General features: G+C 32.9%; 1 pseudogene; it reads left to right on the top strand.

Moving 5' to 3' along the window:
* LOC139841578 (uncharacterized) overlaps positions 1-14531 on the top strand; it is a 112218-nt pseudogene that overhangs the window by 24731 nt on the left and 72956 nt on the right.

Genomic DNA, 14531 nt, shown 5'->3' on the forward strand with positions numbered 1-14531 from the left:
GAATGAAAATGTTAATATGGTTTCAACAAATTCTGAAAAACCAGCATCAGAAGATGGGGAGGTTTTAGATGTAAGTAACAATAAAGAAGTTACACCACCACCACCACCCGAGTATGTAAAGCCAGTGGTGGCACCATACAGACCACCCATCTCGTTTCCAAGAAAAGGAGTTGAGTATGAGCAAGTAATAGGTAATAAAGTTTGTGATACCTCTGGAAAGAAGAAGAAGAAGAAGAAGAAGAAGAATAAAAAAGTGCAAGAAACAAAAACAGTAGAAGTAAACCCGGTGAAGTCAGTTCCACCAAATCCTCCACCAAGGGTAGGTGATCCGGGTGAATTTATTGTTCCTTGTCTACTTAGTGACTGTGTCATGTATGATGCACTAGCAGATTTAGGTTCAAGTGTGAGTGTTATGCCTCTTTCATTATATAAGAGATTAGGTGTAGGTGAGTTAACTCCAACAGATATGAGTGTTCGACTCCTTGATCAAACCATTAAGCACCCAGTTGGAATTGCTGACAACCTACCCGTTCAAGTAGGTAATTTAACCTTTCTAGTCGAATTCATTATCATTGACATAGAAGAGGACTCAAACGTTCCTCTAATTTTAGGTCGACCATTCTTAGCGTCCACCGGGGCGTTATTTGATGTAAGAAAGGGTAGAATGACACTTAGTAATGATGAGAAATCGATTACCTTTATGATTCGAAAGTTTAAATATCCACAAACCAAAACCGTTGAACCGACAAAAACGATTGGTAAGAACCATGTTGTTTTACCAACTCCAACGGTAACGCTTATCAATAATAGAACGCCTAAGTGTGGGGAAAATGAAGTAACACCTAATGATGACTTGATAATAAAGAACCCCAGAGTTGATACGAAATTAAATGACCCCGTTATTAACAGTTCAATGAAGAAACTTTTTAAACGGGTTATTGATGCTAAAAGTAAGGGGAACTTTAAGTTATATAACCGGTTAGTATCCAATCTGTCGCCTAAAGAAAAGGCGAAGCTAGTTGAATTTGTGGATATTATGGAAAAAGCTGGTCACTGGCTTAAAGCAAAAGTCACAGATATGCAAGTTGATTATGGTCCAAGAGAAATTGACGATGAAGTTAATCACAATTTCGACACCACATCTACCTAAGTGTGAGGAGATTCAAATATTCTAAAAATAAAATGCTGTTTGGAGTTAGTTGTTCTGTTCTCGTGTAGTTCCGAGAATGAAATCCGATTGGTCTTTTCCACTAGCAGACACTAAAGAACTAGTTTTCTCCCCCCATTCTGAATTTTTTTGTTTTTTAGGTTTTATATGAAATTAATATGTTTTCTTTTTAAGTTTTGTGTGAATTTAAAAACAAAAATTTACTTTATTTCATTAAGTTGAAAAAAATGATTTCTAAAATTCGTCGTGAGTTGAAGACTAGGTCGTTGAGCCGAAATTACTTTACCCGAGGGCGGGGCGAAAAATTTTGTCATCATTATTTTTAATTTTATTGATTTAAAGTATGCAAAAAAAAATATATTTGATTTTATAAATTTTTGAACGTGGGGTAATATACCCAACTTTAAAAATATGTATATATGTTTGTATTTTATCATGTAAACAACAGGGTAAAACAACGCACTTTCAAAGACTAACATTAAGTTCAGCAAAAGCTACTGATTTTGACGACAAGATGCAAAACAACAAATGTGATATAATAAATGAAGGAATGAACGATGAGGCGCGCCATCTATCATTCGACGAGCTTTGTAATTACAAACTGGGTATTTTTAATCACTTTCCTACACTAATCACCCTCATGAATTTATAATTATAGTCTGATTTCATGCAAATGAGGGCATTGCATGATCTCAAGTGTGGGGAAGGGTTATAAATTCTCTCGGGTTTATACTTGGCTTATTTTCTAAATATTATGAAAATTTTAAAATTTTTTAACTAAATGAACTCAAAATCATGTTTATACATATTTATGAACGATAAAACTAGGTGTTAATGCCGAAATTATTGTTACCTCGGAAAGGACATAAATTGAGAAACAACTAAAATGCTTGAATTTATTTATTAAGATATAAAAAGACGCATGAAAAATGCCAAGTGTGGGGAGAATGTACCAAGTTATTCAATTAAAAACTATCTATCACATGTTTTTTGTAAAGTTATTGTAGGTGCTTTTACTTTGGACTAAATTAACTGGTTTACCCGATTTACTGTAAGAAAGATGGATCTACACGATGAATCAATTCCATCATTAAAAGGAAGTAAAGTCTTCCGAAAAAGAAATGCACTTCTTGATTTAAGTCATGAAGTTGTCGTCCAGACTAGCTGTAGGTTGACGAAAAATCTAGAAAAGTCATCTCTAAAATCAGCAGGAAATCCACGGACCTCAGCATCAAACAGGGTCGCCATGTGGTCAGATTTATCCTAACCATGAGAAGGATTTGTCTCGCACAATGGGGGGGCACCGTGCAAATTAGCTTGATAAGACTAATGAATCAAATCCTCAGAAAGGATAATCTCCTTAAAGATCAAAAATCAGCTTTTAAGACTGATATTACTCAATCCTAGAGATTGACCTTAAAGATTGAGAATTACAAACTCATGGAATTCAATGATATCTAAACTCGAGCTTGAACGAGAAAATATTTTGATCAAAAATAAAACCGATTTGTTTTCTGAAAACCTATTTTCAATGCGTTCATTACCATTGAACGTAAAATCCTGAGAATTCATCAGAATTTATTAGGTCACCTGAATCAAATCGGGTGTCAACCGTAAGAAACGGTGGTTGCATAGCATGGTCGGAGACAGGACCTTGTGCCAGACCGAAAAATCATAGGATGATCTTTACTATTGCTCCTACAAAGGATAGTACTAGCATCCGACACATTTTAAGACCATAATCATATGCATGTCATTAGACATTGCCTTAACAGTTTCTTGTTCATCGCTTTCCTTTACAACCGGACGGTAGTTTACCGAAAGGTAATATACGGAACAAGTAAACTGGACGTGTTGCTTTCCCAATACAAGGTTAGCAAGTGGGTAACACAAAACCACAAGTGTTGAGCTAAAATTTTCAAATCTGAAACCCACACAACCCACAAAAATATTTTACAAACACCGGTGAAGGGTTATTCCGGAAAAATTATCTAGGGTAAAAGCTAGATTAAATTTTCAAAAAGATCAAATGTTTTCATAAAGATCCAATTTCCTTAAGGATCTACATTTTCATAGTCATGTGGGACTGTAAACCACCTTTCAAATGTGCACTTTGCTTTGGAAACTGAAAGTAAATCGGCTATTTGATTGCAAGTGTCGTTAACCTAAACCCGAGGCAACTGTGGATGACACACCCACCTTTAACCATGGTTCTATCGTTACTATCATTGTTTATACCACCATATCAAAATCACTAATGTACAAAGTGTGATGAATAAAAAAGTGATTCATGTATGTTTTTATTTCAAGTTCTGTATTGCTTGAGGACAAGCAACGCTCAAGTGTGGGGATATTTGATAAGGCTAAAAAGGAACATATATTTCATAGCAATATCCCTTCTAAATAGTAGGTTTTCATATGTAATTGTATTATATTTTCATTGTAATTTTTTAAATAAATAAGTGCGAAGACAAAAGGCGAAAACGAAGATTTGAAGACACAAACGTCCAAAAAGCTCAAATGTACAAGATACAATTCAAAAGGTTCAATTTATTGATGAGAAACGTCTAAAAATGACAAGAGTACAAGTTACAAAACACAAAGTACAAGATATTAAATTATACGAAAGGACGTTCGAAAATCCAGAACCGGTACCCGAGCCAACTATCAACGCTCGACGCAACGGAGCTGAAAGTACAAGTCAACTATGCACAAGAATATAATATAATATTTAATTAATTCATTATAAGAATAATAATAAATAATAAAAAGTTGTTAATTGAGCATAGTTAAGGGGTCATAAGTGAAAATTTCAATTCAATATTTGCCTATAAAAGGTAATTCATTTGATCGATTTATGTACACCTTTTCTTCTTTCTTTCTCTTTACATGTAATATATATATTTATAATTTTAATTTTAATTTTAGTTTAAGTTTAATAATAATTGGGTTATTGTAAGGAATGTTTTACGGGTTTTAAAGTCGAAACTCTGTCCGTGTAACGCTACACGATTAATAATCACTGTAAGTTATGTTCTTCCTTTTTAAATTAATGTCTCGTAACTAAGTTATTATTATGCTTATTTAAGCCGAAGTAATCGTGATGTTTGACTAAATATTAAGACGGGGTTATTGGATTTTATACCATAATTAAGGTTTGGGCAAAAGACCGACACTTGTGGAAATTGGACTATTGACTATTAATAGATGGGGGGTATTGTCTAATTGAGTGACAACTCATTGGAGTCTGTCGAACCTATCTTCAAATTAATTATCCTAATAATTAATAATGATTATGGTTGTCCTATTTAGTGACGTTCATATGGAATCTATTATAATCATTTAATTAATTATTCGAGTTGGGTAATTGATTATTCAAACTGATCAAGTGGGTAAATTAATATTCATATCTAATCAAAACAGGGGTAGATTACATACAGTGATAACTGGTGTAATTGTTGACAGAAGTGATAACTGCGTCACAGTTTAAATCCTTAATTAGTTGGAATATTTGACTTCGGGTATAAGGGTAATTTGACGAGGACACTCGCACTTTATATTTATGACCGATGGACTATTATGGATAAAAACCAGATAGGTATCAAATAAAACATGACAAAGGACAATTAACCCGAGTAACAATTAATTAAAATTAAAACGTTAAACATCATGATTACGGAAGTTTAAATAAGCATAATCCTTTTATTTCATATTCTATCGCAATTTTATTTATTGTTATTTTATTTATCGTCATTTATATATTTTACGCACTTTAATTATTGTCATTTATCTTTACGCTTAAAAATATAAAATCGACAAACCGGTCATTAAATGGTAAAAAACCCCCCTTTTATAATAATATTACTACTTATATATATATATATATATATATATATATATATATATATATATATATATATATATATATATATATATATATATATATATATATATATATATATATATATATATTTATATAAATATAGTTTTATAAAAATATAGTACGTAATCACTAGCTCCCTGTGGAACGAACCGGACTTACTAAAAACTACACTACTCTACGATTAGGTACACTGCCTATAGTGTTGTAGCAAGGTTTAGGTATATCCCATCCGTAAATTAATAAAACTTGTGTCATATTTTGTATTATTTTGTATTAAAAATAATACTATTTCGTACCCTCACGCTACATCATCAAGTTTTTGGGCTATGACTTTTTTTTTAAGCCATTGGTCGGATTCCTGCTAAAATTATTTTTGGTTTAGCATCGTTCTTGGACATAAAATTTCAAAAGAAGGAATTGAAGTGGATAGAGCTAAAGTAGATGTAATTGCTAAACTTCCACATCCCACCAATGTTAGAGGAGTTAGGAGTTTTCTAGGGCATGCCGGTTTTTACCGACGTTTCATAAAAGATTTTTCTAAAATTGCCACTCCTATGAATAAACTCCTAGAAAAGGATGCTCCATTCATCTTTTCCGATGAGTGTATCAAATCTTTTAATATTCTTAAAGAGAAACTAACTAATGAGCCGATCATGATAACACCAAATTGGAATCTACCATTTGAACTAATGTGCGATGCAAGTGATTTTGCAATGGGAGCCGTTTTAGGACAAAGGATTGAAAAACGATTTCAACCTATATATTATGCTAGTAAGACGTTACAAGGAGCACAAACGAAATATACAACTACTGAAAAAGAACTCCTTGCTATTGTCTTTGTTTTTGACAAATTTCGATCATATCTCGTTCTAGCAAAAACGGTGGTCTATACCGACCATTCTGCTCTTAGATACCTATTTTCAAAACAAGATGCTAAACCAAGATTAATCCGTTGGATCTTACTCTTACAAGAGTTTGATATTGAAATCCGAGATAAAAGAGGAGCAGAAAATCTCGCCGCTGATCATCTTTCTCGTCTTGAAAATCCCGAATTAGAAGTTCTAAATGAATCGGCCATACAAGACAACTTTCCTGATGAATATCTATTGAAGATAGATTATAAAGAAATTCCATGGTTTGCAGACTATGCAAACTACTTAGTTTGTGGATTCCTTGAAAAAGGATTATCGTACCAAAGACGAAAGAAATTCTTCAGTGATATAAAACACTATTTTTGGGAAGATCCACATCTGTTTAAAAGTTGTCCCGATGGAATAATACGCCGATGTATATTCGGAGATGAAGCCAGTAAAATATTAAACCATTGTCACACAGGACCAACAAGAGGGCATTATGGGCCTCAACTAACAGCAAGAAAAGTTTATGATGCTGGATTCTATTGGCCTACAATTTACAAAGACGCACACCTTCTTTGCAAATCCTGTGATGCTTGTCAAAGGGCCGGAAAAATAAGTCAACGTGATGAAATGCCACAAAATGTCATCCAAGTATGTGAAGTATTTGACATTTGGGGTATTGACTTTATGGGTCCATTTCCAAAATCTCATAATAATCTATATATACTCGTAGCCATTGATTATGTATCTAAATGGGCAGAAGCACAAGCTCTCCCAACTAACGATGCACGAGTTGTAGTCAACTTTTTAAAACGTCTTTTTGCAAGGTTTGGAACACCGAAAGCTTTAATAAGTGATTGGGGTACTCATTTTTGTAATAATCAACTTGAGAAAGTTCTTAAAAGATATGGAGTAACTCATAAAATCTCCACCGCATATCATCCACAAACAAGTGGACAAGTTGAAAATACCAACCGAGCTTTAAAACGTATTCTAGAGAAAACCGTAGGATCAAATCCAAAGGAATGGTCCATTAAATTGGAGGATGCACTCTGGGCTTTTAGAACAGCCTACAAAACTCCAATTGGAACCACACCTTTTAGACTTGTTTATGGAAAAGCATGTCATCTTCCAGTAGAAATTGAACACAAAGCATTTTGGGCTTTGAAGACATGTAATCTTGATTCACATGAAGCCGGACGTCTACGATTAAGTCAACTAAACGAATTAGAAGAATTAAGACATGAAGCATACGATAATTCGTTAATCTATAAAGAAAGAACGAAGAAATGGCATGATAAAAGAATCAGAAGTTCAAAAGAATTTAAGGAAGGAGACAGAGTTCTTCTTTTCAATTCACGATTCAAGCTATTTCCTGGAAAATTGAAATCAAGATGGTCTGGACCATTCATAGTCAAAAGAGTTTTCCCATACGGAATGATAGAATTAATAAATTCAAATGGGATTGAATTTAAAGTTAATGGTCACAGAGTTAAACACTACATAGATAGTCCGATGGAAGTCGACAACGAAGTTAATCACAATTTCGACACCACAGCTAACTAAGTGTGGGGAGAATCAAGTCTTTAAAGGATAATATGTATTTCTGTTAGAGTTAGATTGTCTGTTTTCGTGTAGTTCTCGAAAATGGAACCCGAATGGTCTTTCCCTAGCAGACCCTAAAGAACTAGTCTTCTCCCCCCATTCTGAATTTTTATTTTTTTAGGAAATGAAGACTGCCTGTGAACTAAACCATGGTCTAATGCTACACGCTTTGATCACTAAACGTAATAATGACACACTACCGAGTGAAATAGTATCAGTAATCAGAGAAAGATTGGACGGAGTTAGAAAAGAATCCAGATGCGAAGATAATAAGTTACAATTTGGTAAAGGAAAATCAAAATCCACAGCGAAAAGAAGAGCACGACACCTAGAAAGATGTCACAAATGCGGAAAATGGTCACATGGAGGTAAATGTTCAAATAATCAAACCTATTCAAATACCGAATTTGTTACTTTATGCAGAGACGGACCGTTCATATGTTTAGAAGAAAAGACACTGAATGCTCGAGATTACGCCTATGTAGCCATGGAAAACCAATTAAACCGACTATCTTATGAATGGGATAGATCATATAACTAAGAAATCTATTTCACAGGTATGTTTGTACAGTTTTTTTTATTTTTTATTTTTAACCTTTTGATAATAAACGCTAATTTGTTCGCTATAAAGTATTAAATTGGTATTGAATAAAATTAGGTTTGGCGACCGAAATTATTGATATCATTCAAAAATTTATTACATCACTGCGAAATTTAACGTTTATTCTTAAGGTATAAATATCTTTAATCAATCAACCCAAAATATTTCAAAAATTCGTCATGAGTTAAATTAGGTCTTGGAACCGAAATTACTTTACCGAAAAGAGGGGCGCATATTTTTGATAATATTTGATTGATTAAAGTGGGATAAAAAGCCAAAAAGATTTTTAATTTTATTTTTACCATGTTTTTAAAATTAATATTTAAATCTTAAATTAATATTGTAAACTTTGTAAAAAAAATATTTTTAAAATTGTAAATATTTGAAAAATTAATATAAGTTTGGTGTGAATTTATAATATGAATTTTTAATTTTATGCATTTCAAATTTTAAGTTTGGTGTGAATTTTTAATATTAATTTTGAATTTTATATTTAAGTTGTGTGAATTTAAAACCAAAAATTTACTTTATCTCATTAAGTTAAAAATATGATTTTTAAAATTCGTCGTGAGTTGAAGAGTAGGTCTTTGAACCGAAATTGCTTTACCCGAGGGAGGGACGAGAACTTTTATTATCATTATTTTTAATCTTATTGAATTAAAGTATGCCAAAAACATTAAAATACCCAAAAATCTTAGCTTTTAAAACAATCGCTACAAAAAGACAAATTTTAAAATTTTGTCGAAGGACGGACTAGGACATCGATCCGAAACGACCTCGTCCTAAATAACAAGGGAAACAAAATTTTAAAATTAATTACTTAATTGTTTTAATTAATATAAGATGTTAAAAAAAAAAAAAAACTCCGCGACTCGCGGAGTGTGAAGCTTTAAACCCCGCGACTCGAGGAGGGACCGAAATACAGAAAAAAAAATAAAACGCAAAGAACTGATCAGTCCACACCACAACTCAAACATACAGCGAAAATACTCCGAAAAACCCCGCAAAAACACCCCCAAAATCACAATTTTTAACCGTTAATCATCAAATCTTTTACTAAAATCATGTTGAGAAGAATGCTATCAAGGAATTACTCAAGAAAAACGGTAAATTTCTACACCTAAACACCATTTAATCCGAAAATTAGTGTTCTTGAGCAATTTTTTCCCCAATTTGATTTTGATGCTTTTTAGTGTAATTATGCTTAAATTGTTTATGTATTATGCTTGTATAACCTAGATTGATGCTACTTAACATGATTAGAAGCCTTAAACTTCAAATTTTGAGTAATCTAGGGTTTGTGTTCTTGAGCAATTTGGGGCTTTTTGATATAAACAGGTTATGGCCGATTTTTTTCATGAATTGTTGCTAAATTAAGTAGTGTAACATGTTTAGGTAGTTAAATGATCCAAACTTTGAGCCTAAACATGATTTTGAGAATTAAAGTGGACTTTTTCAAGTCTAAAATTCATGAACTTGATTTTTGAAAGATAATGCCATGTGAAACTTGTTTAATTGCTAGTAATGATTATTTTGACATGTTATTTGAGTTGAATTCTTATGAACTTGGCGAACATTTTCGTATATGCTTATTTGAAAAAGTATAGATTTGATAAAGATGTGAAAATGAGCTTAAGTTTGATATAAATTGATCATGTCATTGTAATTATTTTGATTGATGATTTTGCTGACACTAATGCATATTTGGATGCACAAAAATTGTGTTTGATGTGTTTTGCACACTGAAAGGGGTGAATCTTCATCCCAAGCTCGCAATGCTCCTGCTGATAATGCGGAACAACAGGAGGTGGATAACTACTACAAGCAAGATATACCTCATCCAGTCATGACATTTTCTGATATGCACTTGGAAGATTTGCACCCGAACCTGAGATTTGACAGACTTTGGATAGATTATCCAAAATACCAAAGGGGTTTGCATACTCTTCATTCTAAAGTTGTTGAGGTACCTAGGGTCATAGAATGGGGACCATTAGAAGCTGTAGAATTGGCCGGGCCAATTAGGGAATTACTTGCACAGAGGTATGGTAATTCTACTTTTAACGACTGGGTACGTTTATTCACCATGCGTAGACCTGTATATAAAGTATGGTGTGAAGAATTGTTGTGTAGTATAGAATTAAATGATCGGGTAGCTAGTTTAACCGATCGATCTTTTATTAGATTTTTGTTAGGAGGTTCGATGCGCCACATGTCTTTACTAGACATGGCTCAGGCTTTACGTATATATACGCCTGAGGAATTAGCATCTGCCGATTGTAGAGGGTTGATACTAAATGGTAGAAAGATAGATGAAAATTTTGATACACATGGTGTATGGAGTCAAATGACAAGCCATCACCGATTCAAAGGGGGAAATTACTCTTATTTGGATATATATAGAGCAGAATTAAGAGTAATTCATAGGTTTTTAGCTAATTCGATTACACAAAGAGGTAAGAACAAGGAAAAGGTTAATGAACAGGATTTGTTTTACCATATGTGTATTCGAGACCCACAAAGCGCTGTAAGTATACCTTATTGTGTGGGTTATTATTTATCAGCTATGGTTAGGGGGATGAGACCGCATAGCATAATAGGAGGTGGTATTTTTATTACTTTGATTGCTGAATATCTCGGTGTGGATATAAGTCGGGGGGATTATTAGTCGAAGAACCAGAAACCCGCGATACAATAGGTTTAAATGTATACCATGGTACGAAAGTTTTGAAGAGACGAAATAACGCCGCAGTACAATACCATGGTAGACATCCACAGGTTGAGAGAAACCAACAACAAGGTAATGTAGGAGGGGGAAATGAAATGCAAGAAATACAAAGGTTTATAGCTTCACAGGAGTACGAAAATGCTAGACAGAGAGCATTTGAAGATTGGCAAGTTCATCAAAACCAAATCATAGCTCATTGCCAACATATAGGTAGAAACTATATTCCTACTCCAAAACCCATATTCCCTCCCTGGTCTATAGAGATGCAACCACCGTATCCTACGTATAACCCAGCCGAAGCATTCTATAGCACCTATGGTTATGCATGGAACCCCTATTGGTATCAGTATCATCCCTAGTCTACTTAGTTTTATTTATTTTGTAATTTGTAATGTTGATACGTTTAATACTTATGTTAATATTGTAATAGTTTTTATAATTTTCTAACTTTTATTCTTAGATTTTAATAATTTTTGAATGTGGGGTAATATACCAAACTTCAAAAATATGTATATATGTTTGCAGTTTATCTTATGTACACAACAAGGTAAAACAACGCATTTTCAAAGACTGGCATTAAGTTCAGCAAAAGCAACTAATTTTGACGACAAGATGCAAAATATATGTGAAATAACAACAAGACGGAATGAACAAATGATGTGCACCATTTATCACTCAGCAAACAAACGCCAATATATTTGGAAACTTTGGTAAAATTTAATCATTTTCACACAAATCACCCTCAATAATTTAAATTGTTACTGATTTCTTGCAAATGAGGGCATTGCAAGATCTTAAGTGTGGGAAGGGGTTAAATTCTTTCGGATTTTAAAATTTTTATCTTAAACACTGGGTTACCATTAAAAATACTAGTAAAGCAGTAGTTGTATTAGAATCTAGTGCTCTCTGATAATAAAGAACAGCCCTAGTCTTATATACTGACTACCCAATTCTAGTAAAATTTTTCAAAATTTTCAATTAAATGAACTCAAAATCATGTTTATACATATTTATGAACTATAAAACTAGGTTTTAACACCGAAATTATTGTAACCTCGGAAAGGACATAAATTGAGAAACAAACCAAAATGTTAAAATTCATTTAAAATGGAATAGAGGACAATAAAAAGAAAAATAAAAGCCAAGTGTGGGAAAATTCTCCAAGTTATTCAAAACATATATCACATATTTTTGTACAAATAACTGAAAATACTTTTGCTTTGGACTAAACTAAAAAGTTTTACCTGATTTACTATAAGAAAGATGGATCTACACGATGAATCAATTCCATCATTAAAAGGAAGTAAAGTCTTCCGAAAAAGACACGCGCTTCTTGATTTAGGTCAAGAAGTTGTCATCCAGACCAGCTGTAGGTTGACGAAAAATCTAGAAAAGTCATCACTAAAATCAGCAGGAAATCCACGGACCTCAGCATTAAACAGGGTCGCCAAGTGGTCAGATTTATCCTAACCATGAGAAGGATTTATCTCGTAAAATGGGGGGCACCATGCAAATTAGCTGGATAAGACTAATGAATCAGATCCCCAGAAAGGATAATCTCCTTAAAAGATCAAAAATCAGCTTTTAAGCCTGATATTACTCAATCCTTGAGATTGACCTTAAAGATTGAGAATTACAAACTCATAGAATTCAATGATATCTAAACTCGAGATTGAACGAGAAAATATTTTTATCAAAATTACAAACCGATTTGTTTTCTGAAAACCCTATTTTCAATGCGTTCATTACCATTGAACGTAAAATCCTAGGAATTCACCTGGAATTCATTAGGTCACCTGAACTAAATCGGGTGTCAACCGTAAGAACGGTGGTTGCATAGTGGTCAAAGACAGGACCTTGTGCCAGACCAAAAAATCATAAGGGTGAGCTTTACTATTGCTCCTACCAAGGATAGTAATTGCGTCCGACACGTTATAGACCATAATTAAAAGCATGTCAGGGAACATTGCCTTAATAGTTGCTTGTTCAACGCTTTCCTTTACAACCGGACAGTAGTTTACCGAAAGGTAATATACGGGACAAGTAAACTGGACATGTTGCTTTCCAAATACAAGGTTAGCAAGTGGGTGACACAAAACCATAAGTTTTGAGCTAAAATTTTCAAATCTGAAACCCACCAAACCCACACAAAAAATATTTTGCAAACACCGGTGAAGGGTTATTCCGGAAAACTTATCTAGGGTAAAAACTAGATTTAATTTTCAAAAGATCAAATGTTTTCATAAAGATCCAATTTCCTTAATGGATCTAAATTTTTATAGTCATGTGGGACTGTAAACCATATCGTTACTACCATTGTTTATACCGCCGTATAGAAATCACTGATGTACAAAGTGTGAAGAATAAAGAAGTGATTCTAGTATTTCAAGACGATATTGCTTGAGGACAAGCAACGCTCAAGTGTGGGAATATTTGATAATGCTAAAAACGAACATATATTTCATAGCATTATTCCTCAAGAAAGACAAGCTTTTAGTTGCAATTGTTCTATTTAAAAGTGATATTCGTTTAGATAATAAAAGGTGAAGACAAAAGACAGATTCGACGAATTGAAGACGCAAACGACCAAAAAGCTCAAAAGTACAAAATACAATCAAAGAGGTTCCAATTATTGATAAGAAACGTCTCGAAATTACAAAAGTACAAGATTCAAAACGCAAAGTAGTGTAGTTTTTAGTAAGTCCGGTTCGTTCCACAGGGAAAATCTTTAAACAAAGCTTAACGCTATATTAGTTTACTTTTATAAAAATACAAATATATATATAAGTAATAATATTATTATAAAGGGGGATTTTTACCGTTTAATGACCGGTTTGTTGATTTTAAAACTTTAGTCGCAGTTAAAACCAAATGTAAAATAATAAATAAATACAAGACTTAATTTAAAGCGTAAAGTAAATAACGATAATGAAATTGCGAATAATAAAAGTGCGATAAAATAAACTTGCGATAATTAAAAAGTACGATAATTAAAAGTGCAATTAAATAACAATAAATAAAGGTGCGATAATTAGAAGTGCAATTAAATATAAAATAAAGGAAATTAAATATGAAATAAAAGAATTATGCTTATTTAAACTTCCGTAATCATGATGTTTGACGTGTTGATTTTAGTTTTATGCCCATGGGTTAATTGTCCTTTGTCCTGGATTATTTAATATGTCCATCTGGTTTTTGTCCATAACAGTCCATCAGTCATAAATATAAAGTGCGAGTGTCCTCGTCAAATTATCCTTATACCCGAAGTTAAATATTCCAACTAATTGGGGACTTAAACTGTAACAAGATTTTAATACTTTGTTTAATAATTACACCAAAATGTCGACTGAGTGTAACCCAAGGTATTAATATTTTGTTATCAATTATACCAAGTGTCCTTGTACATAATTTCACCCCTGTTTTAATTATTCTAGTGGCTATTAATCCATTCCCGTGTCCGGTTAAATCAACGATTATTCGTACATATAAACACCCCTCCCATCGTGTCCGATCGAGTGTATATGGTAATTTATAGGGACGCCCAATTGTAAATCTTTATATTAACATTAACAAACTATCATTTAGTTAAACAAATATAAAGCCCATTAATAGCCCATTGTCTAATTTCCACAAGTGTCGTTCCTTTGTCCAAACCCCAATTATGGTACAAAGCCCAATTACCCAATTTT

The sequence above is a fragment of the Rutidosis leptorrhynchoides genome, chromosome 4 (assembly GCF_046630445.1).
Source record: "Rutidosis leptorrhynchoides isolate AG116_Rl617_1_P2 chromosome 4, CSIRO_AGI_Rlap_v1, whole genome shotgun sequence".
Taxonomy (NCBI): domain Eukaryota; kingdom Viridiplantae; phylum Streptophyta; class Magnoliopsida; order Asterales; family Asteraceae; genus Rutidosis; species Rutidosis leptorrhynchoides.